This window comes from Sebastes fasciatus, chromosome 8 (genome assembly GCF_043250625.1).
Source record: "Sebastes fasciatus isolate fSebFas1 chromosome 8, fSebFas1.pri, whole genome shotgun sequence".
Classification (NCBI taxonomy): Eukaryota; Metazoa; Chordata; class Actinopteri; order Perciformes; family Sebastidae; genus Sebastes; species Sebastes fasciatus.
Genome location: NC_133802.1, coordinates 35,703,790 through 35,711,963, shown reverse-complemented (window position 1 = coordinate 35,711,963; position 8,174 = coordinate 35,703,790).

The window sequence follows — 8,174 nt, the reverse complement described above, 5'->3', positions numbered from 1 at the left end:
CATGACATCTTCTTCACTTTACCAGACGACTGACCCTCGTCACTAGTCACCTTCCTCTTCTTCACTTTACCAGACGACTGACCCTCGTCACTAGTCACCTTCCTCTTCTTCACTTTACCAGACGACTGACCCTCGTCACTAGTCAGCTTCCTCTTCTTCTCTTTAGAAGAGTCTTCATCCACCAACATCTCACTTTCCTCCTCCAGAGAACATTCTGCCTCCTTCGTTTCAGTCTGTGTGTCGACTGTGTCACTATTAATACTGTCAGCATGTGATTGATCAGTAACCTCCACAACAGCACCTGAACCAGCAGAGACTGGACCAGCCCCCCGAGAACCAGCAGAGACCGGACCAGCCTCACCAGAACCAGCAGAGACCGGACCAGCCTCACCAGAAACAGCAGAGACTGGACCAGCAGGGACTGGACCAGCAGAGACCGGACCAGCAGAGACTGAACCAGCAGAAACTGGACCAACAGAGACTGGACCAGAAGGGACTGGACCAGCAGAGACCGGACCAGCAGAGACTGAACCAGCAGAAACTGGACCAACAGAGACTGGACCAGCAAAGACTGGACCAGCCCCCCCAGAACCAGCAGAGACCTGACCAGAACCAGCAGAGACCGGACCAGCAGAGACTGGACCAGCAGAGACTGGACCAGTCGCACCCGAACCAGCAAAGACTGGACCAGCAGAGACTGGACCAGCAGAGACCGGACCAGCCGCACCCGAACCAGCAATGACCAGACCAGTAGAGACTGGACCAACTGCACCCGAACCAGCAGAGACCAGCCCAGCCGCATCCGGACCACCAGAACCCGAACCAGCAGCCTCAGAACCAGCAGCCCCTTGCTGCTCAGCTTCAGTCTGCTGTGTACTGTGTGTACTCTGAGTATTGTCTTTCTGTGTACTGTGTGTACTCTGAGTATTGTCTTTCTGTGTACTGTGTATACTCTGAGTATTGTCTTTCTGTGTACTGTGTGTACTCTGAGTATTGTCTTGCTGTGTACTGTGTGTACTCTGAGTATTGTCTTGCTGTGTACTGTGTGTACTCTGAGTATTGTCTTGTTCTGGACTTTGTGCTGCAGGTTCACCATTATGTGTCCCAGCGTTTTGTTTCTGTGGACAGGTCCGGATGAGGTGACCCTCCATTCCACAGCCAAAACATTTCATTCTCCCTGAAGACACATGAACAATGTAGTCAAACTCCTCCACCCTGAACTTCAACATCAAGTTTACCTCCTCAGTGTTGTTCTTTAGAATCATGAAGACCTGCCTTCTGAAGGAAACCACGTGTTTCAGGTGAGGAGATTTACAGCCCAGAGGAATCAGTTTAATTGGAGACATTAAATGTCCATGTCTCACCAGTTCCCTCTGCAACATTTCATTACTAATGAATGGAGGGACTTTTGACAGAATGATCTTTTGGCCGGATTAACCAGCGGCACTACCTGAACAAAGGTGTCTTTAATCACCACACCTTGTTCAACAACCACGTTCACTTTATCAACGCTGTCCAGAAAAATCACGACTCCATTATTCATTCTGGATGCGGACTTAACACTGCCATAACCGACCATTTCTCCGATTGCTAAACTGCAATCCTCAACGGAGCAGATAACAGCTGGACAGAGTTTAACTCCATGCCGGCGGGTGAGCTTCTCCAGCCCCCCGCCTCCGACTCCAAGAGCCGGCATGACTCCCAGCCGAGCCGGTCGGCACCGCTCCGGAGCCGAACACACTTCAAACTACAGTTATAAATCTAACAACTAACCAACTAACTAACAAACAAACAAACAAACAAACAAACAAACAAACAAACAAACAAACAAACAAACAAACAAACAAACAAACAAACAAACAAACAAAAGATAGAAAACACAATCACGCTCAGACACGCTCTCACCGTCTTTCACTCCAGCATGCACTCAGAGAGAGAGAGAGAGAGAGAGAGAGAGAGAGAGAGAGAGAGAGAGAGAGAGAGAGAGAGAGACAGAGAGAGAGACAGAGAGAGAGAGAGAGGAAATAGAGAGAGAGAGAGAGAGAGAGAGAGAGAGAGAGAGAGAGAGAGAGAGAGAGAGAGAGAGAGAGAGAGAGAGAGAGACAGAGAGACACAGAGAGAGAGAGAGAGAGAGAGAGACAGAGAGAGAGAGAGAGAGAGAGAGAGAGAGAGAGAGAGAGAGAGAGTATTAGCGTTGCAGACTCAGGTTGCGTTGAGGACGTATGCGGCTGCCAGAAGTGGAAGAACTTAATGTAGTCTAGATAAAGTCTCAGAGCAACACGGTTCAGTGTTCAGGTCAGAGAACTCCCTCAGATCAGACCGGAGACAACGGAGACGTTCTCAGCTTCTCTAATATATAATCTCAAGGCCTTAGACCTTCATTTATACTCACCTCTGTAGATGGCGCAGGCTCCTCTCCTCTCATCCTCCTCTCCTTTATTATCTGCTGGATGCAACATGTTTGTCTTCCATGTTGAGATGTGTCCGGGCAACGAGGTCGAGCGACCGGAGACCGAATCCTTGTTCAGACGTCCCTGAAACACCACGGGGGATCTGAACGTCCTCGGTGAATATGACCCCGACGTTGCTGCGATGTGACGACAGAACACCTCCCCTTAATATCAAGTGACCGTGACATTGGACCGGCGTGACCGTAACATGTGTCCTCCTGCACATTAAACCACGGAACCAAGGACACGAGACGTCAGCTCTGTGTGTGTGTGTGTATGTGTGTGTGTATGTGTGTGTGTGTGTGTGTGTGTGTGTGGAGGCGACTGCACGTCTGCATCTATTTGTTCCTCTAATTGTACCCTATGTAAGAACACACAAGTCATTACCAGTGGTACTTGCAGCCTGTGTGTGTGTGTGTGTGTGTGTGTGTGTGTGCGTGTGATTGAGTGCGAGCCGACAGACGTGACTGAGGGAATACTAAACAGGACGCCACACGGCACCGTGACTGACAGGAGAAGATAAGGGCAAAGAGACATACATGGAGAGACAGACGGAGAGACGGATGGAGGGATGAACAGGACGGAGAGAAACACGGCAAGAGAGCAAATGAGAGGGTTGAGGAAGGAGGGGAATATTGATCGAGAGAGAGCGTCGCCTACCAGGACGACCTGTCGGCTCGTAAATATAAAGTAGGATCTCCGTAGAGAACTAAACCGACGGTACTGCTCTTCTGTCTGTTTCATCCAGAGAGACAGACAGAACAGACAAGGTGAAAACATCCAGACAAGGTCAGCCAGATCAGATCAGATGTTCACCAGAGCCCAGCTTCATCAACATTTGGTTTATTTTTCTGTCGACCTGCAAACACAGTTTGGACTTGTGGAGTTTCTACAGGCGACCTGCTGGTGTTCCTCCTCAATACTGCAGCTCAACAGCCCTCCGGCTCGCTGTCCTGCAGTTCTGAGCCTCTACACGTTACACAAGGAAACATACGGGCCGATGTACCGCGTTAAGATCAAGGATCTTTCTCTATCCATTCTCTACAGCAGTTTTACCCGTATTTTTAAAACATGCATTGCATTGTGGGAACACGAACCTCCGCTAGTGCAAGAGCTGGAAGACCATCACACACGGCAACGATTAGTTCAAACTTCAGAGGTGGAGGAATCTTTCTCTCACTTCTGTGGTAAATAATCAACAGACTCATTTTGAGACTAACGTGAGGTGTTATTGTAATTTACGTTTTACCAAAGTTTATATGTCAGTCTTCAGAGGACGTCAGGTAGAGTTAGCTCCAGGTTTAGTCTCAGGTGGTCCACAGAGACCGACAGGTAACGTATGGACGCAGCGTTAGCGTCTGTTTCCCTCCAGAATGTAAAGGTTGGGATGCTGTTTGGCTCGGTACGGAGGAGATACTGTTAATCTACAGAAACTTCTGTTTAAGGGTTGAAGAAGATGTCCGTAAACTTGATGGAAGATGTCCTGGTAGTTTTCTGCCAGGTCATGCTGGAGATCATTTCAGACTGAATGCTCCTGTCTGTAATGAAAGACGTCCCTCTGGATCAGTTCTTTACTTCTGTTGAAGATTGAGCTGTTCTTTAAGCATCCTGTTAAATCTGGACGGCCGGCAGCCAATCAGAGCACTGCCCTTTAGAGCTGTCAGCCAATAAAACATAAACACGCGTGGTCTTATTGATGTGAGACGGAGACAACGGGAGGATAATTGGTTTGGGTAATAGAGATGTGTGTGTGTGTGTGTGTGTGCGCGTGTGAGAGTGTGTGTGTGTGGGGGGAGGGGGGAGGGGGGGGAGTGTTACTCGCCGATTTTTACTATGCTTCAGTCAATTTCACAAATCAATACACAGTTAAATTGCATCATTTACCTCCCAGCATTGGATGGAAGGAGACGTTTCAACACACACACACACACGCACGCGCACGCGCACGCGCACGCACACACACACACACACACACACACACACACACACACACACACACACACCTGTAACTCCCTGCCCCAGTTCCTATGTATTATGCATGTTGCTCTGTGAGCTATACCAACACATTCTACCACCGCTCGCTCGGTCCCTCCGCTACAAACTGTGATGCTCTAGTGTCCGGTTTGGACGTGTCCGGGACGTGTCTGTCTGGGACGTGTCCAGGACGGCGTGTTCTGCTGGTTGGGTTGGTTCTATTTAGGCATGAGGTGTGAGATTAGTTAGGGTAAGAATCATCAGCGTGAGCCAATCACAAGGCGGGTCACGGGCCGTGACAGGAAGCATGGAAATGTTTTATTTTGAAATGTAGTCCAGTATAAGAGACGTAACGAAGGCTGTCCCTCCTCCAGTGATATATCTCCTTCACATACCGCCGCTGAGCTTCTCTTTGGTTCTTATTGTCTGACTTCAGCTCAGCAGGGACGAGACCGCCCGAGACAAGACATCACATTACAGAGAATAATATGCAAATAGAAAGAAATGAATTACATCGCTTTGGTAGAACCAGAGAAAGCCAGGAACACCACCGCAGTAACTGATACGTCCACCAGTAGAAACAAACTCATACATCTTCATTATGCAGAAATATTGTAATCTCACATGATCTGAAGTTGAAACTCGTTCTGACGGTGACGGCGCTCAAACTTCTGTATTTTGCCTGGAAATGTTGATTTTTGTCACCAGAATTTATTGAACAGATGTGTTGATGCTGCGGCGTCACAGTCACGTCACAGTCACGTCACAGTCACGTCACAGTCACGTCACAGTCAGCGTAATGAGACTCTTCATCTGCAGCAGCTCGACCGGCTGATGGACGTCTGTGTGTGATCCTGTCCCCCGGTGCAGCTTTAACTGTTGCAGCGATGGTATTTATTTCCACCGTGGACTCATTACAGAAAAGGCTCCTGATTGATTTCATCCACATTCGTGAGTGTTTTCTCCTTTAGACTGTTTTAATGAGTTCAAGTACTCATTTATTCAGAATGCAGATTTCACTCAAATGTATTTTTTTTCTTTCACGCTATGTCGTCTGTCCCGACTGTAACGTGAACACATCCACGTAAACGGAGACGGAGAGTTAAAAGTGTGCTTAAGGAGGACGGGTCAGGTCTGTGTTCGTGTCCAAAGTGTTGATGAGATATTTAGAGTTTCCGTACTGATGTTACGTTGTTTACGTACATATTTCACTCCGTCGGGTTGAGAGGAAACAGAATGATCGGGCTTAATGTTGGTCCATAAACTGACTGCAGCCGTCTCACGGTGACGACGGGACGTTAAAGGACACACGTTATCACACATAAACAAGACACGCAGGATGTCCTGAACTTTGGTCTCCCGGGATTCATTTAAACACTTCTGATCTAATGTAGGATTATTATTGATTAGAAGACGACCTCGCTGACTCATCACCAGGGGCGGTCTTTGGGAAGACTCCTGGACAGCCGATCTATTCCAGCCCGAACCGGCCGGTGGTCATAGAGTTTTTATTTTTTAACCCCCGATGTCAGTAGTTACTGTCGGTCCTCGGCCGCGGCATCACGGGCGCAGAGTCACACTATGTCAGACTGGGCCAGTCCAATACTTTCAGTATTGAGGATACGAAGATACGGGCATCTCCGAATCTGTACTGATCCTTTTTGTTGAAATCTATCTCTGCTATAAAGTTGTGCATGCTAACATGGAGGTCTACGGAGATTGATCCACTTTTGGAGTCAGCCTCTAGTGGCCATCTGAAGAACTCCAGAGGTTGCCTCTGGGTTTCTGCTCACTTCCATGTTGTTCCTGCGAGATGGTCACAGACCCTCGATGACAGCAGCCACATTAAAACACCGACATGACCCCTAAAGCATGAATCAGAAACAGACCAGAGTAATACCAGCGAGACATTAGCTTGTGTGAATCCATGAATGTAATGACAAAGAATAAATCCCAAAAGGCAGAGAAGAAGTGAGACAAATGAAAAGGTGAATTAATGTGGATACGGAGGCGTGGACGGAAGAGGGGGAGTCAACGGTTAACGGAGGGAGAGGAAGAAGGCCGGTGGCGGCAGCGGTGGAAGGACAAAAGAAAATAAGCAGAAGAGAGAAAAGCAAATCAACTAAATAAGAAACGCCTCGGATGACAGGAAGGGAGAGAGAACATTGGCAGGACGGAGGTACAACAAACAAAGGAAATGCAAATGGATGAGAGATGGGGACGAGGTTAAACGAAGGACGGACAGGAAATGAAAGGTGTTGACTGTCATATCGGGGCTGATGAATCAGGAAGGGCGAAGCGTCCTTCAGATGAGCTTAGAGGTCATTTAAAGGAGGATTCATTCATTCATCCCCTCCAACCCCGAGCAGCCGTTTAACGCTCTGAGCAGTCAAACCCTTTTTTCTATTGTGGACATTCATCCCGGAGAGCTTCCCTCCGGAGGTCTAATTCATTACCTAATCGTTGCTCAGATCTCAGATCTGCAGCTCCGGGTATGAAGTCAGACACGGATGTGATAACCTGTCTGGGCTGTGAGGCCTCACCTTGTCCCCCCCGTCCCCCCGTCTCTCCGTCCCCCCCGTCCCCCTCTCTGCTGTCACAAAACAAACGTAATGGATTATGGTGTTTCACAGCAGAGGACGGCTATCAGGGAAGTATGATGGTGATTCAATCTGCTCGTCTCTCTCGTGTTAAATGACGGTCGGTCAACAGAAAAAAAGAACCAGACATTCACGAGGGAGCGCCGGCGAAGGCGTAACGTCGCCATGCTTCTGCAACACCGGCCATGTCGTGCTCAGGATTATTTTCTACAGACGACATATTAAAATAAAACAATAAAATAATTACAGAGCCGTTAAAAAGACTCCGATGGGTTTGTAGTTTTCTTCTGAATGCACGGCGATGTCTTCTCAAAGTCCGGATGCTGATGATAATCTGGAGAGTCGGAGCTAAAATCACGAGTATTTCCTTATTCGCTAAATCTGACTGCGTTTTTTTTCTCGGAAATTTACGACATTAATCTGAGTATTTTCATGGAATATTTACCGACTCCCCCGGTTCTATAATATATATATATATATATAGGCCCTAATAGCCGTGGTTATTTAGAGACATGTTGTGATGTTGTGAAGGTTAAATGGATCGTTGTTCTCCAGAACGGAGCCGTGGCAGGAAAGGTTGACAGAGTGTTCCACAGATTATCTGGAAATACACATCGCTGCTGAACTTTTTAAATGACATTTTGTAACGCTAAAAAGTAAATGACATTAATCTCTTTAGTCCTGGAGAGGAGGCAGACAAGTCTGAGAGAAAGACATGTCAAAGTGATGTCTATGAACCGCCGGGTGAAGAGAGGAAATACTCTATGGTTTGCCATATGTATTAATACCTACAGTCCTCAAAGGACAGGTGCATGTATCTCTGTAATAAACTGGAAAACAGCGGATCATTCTGTAAATTGCACCGAGGGGAAATCAAGCAGCACCGTACTACATCACTTCCTTGTCACCTCAGGAACAAACAGTGAGGCCGGCCGTTGATCTACAGCGGACTGTCAGGAGCCAACAAGATGAACAAAGTAAGTGCTGAGTGCACACACGCACACACACGCACGCACGCACGCACGCACGCACGCAAACACACACACACACACGATTGATTTCTATGTTTTCCTGTTCCCGTGGTAAAGGTACACACTCACACTCGTACATGGACTGAGAACCTGTCCTGGACGACGTCTCGATAGCTCAG